This window comes from Pongo abelii, chromosome 2 (assembly GCF_028885655.2).
Source record: "Pongo abelii isolate AG06213 chromosome 2, NHGRI_mPonAbe1-v2.0_pri, whole genome shotgun sequence".
Lineage (NCBI taxonomy): Eukaryota > Metazoa > Chordata > Mammalia > Primates > Hominidae > Pongo > Pongo abelii.
This window is the reverse complement of record NC_085928.1, coordinates 88,357,339-88,358,449: the sequence shown is the minus strand read 5'-3', so window position 1 is coordinate 88,358,449 and position 1,111 is coordinate 88,357,339. Positions and strand designations below refer to the sequence as shown.

General features: G+C 41.0%; 1 protein-coding gene and 1 long non-coding RNA gene across 33 annotated transcripts in view; both read right to left on the bottom strand.

Annotated features, from left to right (window-relative positions):
* The window catches only part of MAGI1 (membrane associated guanylate kinase, WW and PDZ domain containing 1), a 678,789-nt gene that overhangs the window by 616,046 nt on the left and 61,632 nt on the right, over positions 1 to 1,111 (bottom strand).
* LOC134761010 (uncharacterized) overlaps positions 1 to 1,111 on the bottom strand; it is a 61,845-nt gene that overhangs the window by 28,128 nt on the left and 32,606 nt on the right. The gene's annotated exons all lie outside the window — the stretch shown is intronic.

Below are 1,111 nucleotides of genomic sequence, written 5' to 3'. Positions count from 1 at the left end.
CTATGTGACATAAGATGATATTGTAAAAGTCATAAGATATTCATGAATTAAGCAAACCATCACCAACACCTTAAATGACGTAATTACTTGTATATAGACATTTTTTAAACAGAGTGGGATGAGGGATGCTAAGAGGTAGGCCATACAAAATTTATTTAAAAGATCTTTCTTGGGCCAGGCATGGTGGCTCATGCCTGTAATCCCAGCACTGTGGGGAGACGGAGGAGGGTGGATCACTTGAGGACAAGAGTTCAAGACCAGGCTGGCCAACATGGCGAAACCCTGTCTCTACTAAAAATAAAAAAAAATCAGCCAGGTGTGGTGGTGTGCTCCCGTAGTCCCAGCTACTCAGGAGGCTGCAACACGAGAATCACTGGAACCCGGGGGGCAGAGGTTGCGGTGAGCCAAGATGGCACCACTGCACTCCAGCCTGGGTGACAGACTGGGACTCTGTCTCAAAAAAAAAAAAAAAAAACAAAAAAAAACCTTTCTCACTAATGAGTTTATTGATGGTTAAAAAATATTTTGATCATGTTCTGGAGTTAATTACCCTTGCGTTTGACTTTGAACCAAACTCAATTACATACAAGAATCAATCAAAACACACTTAGCTTAAGGCACAGGTAAACCATGAAGAAGACTTAGAAGCTGTGCAGTGTCATCGTAAATTAGCAGAGCTTTATTACCTGCCCTAATTCAAATTACATGCTTTCACACTTGCTTTGTTCAAAAGGTACAACAGGTAGAAGGCATCCTCAAATGACAGCTTCATTCTCAGTGGTGTCTCTTACAGGTATTTTCAAGCAGAAATTGTGCGCATATTACAAGTTAACAAAAAATGGAAACCATCTCAGCAGGTAATCTTTCAAATCCCAATTCCAGGAAACCAAAATGTCAATTAAAGCACCCCGGGCTTTTTAGTGATGCTCAATACCTACTTATAAATGATGGTGATGTTATAGGGTTTCTTTCCATCTAATTTGTGCTTTAGGCATCTCAGCATTGGAAAGGAGACCATAGGTCATCATGGGGTCTAATCCTTTGGCCCCACCACCATCCCACAGTGGCATATGTGAAAGGTTGTCAACATCATCAGTTTGTTGTCACTGTT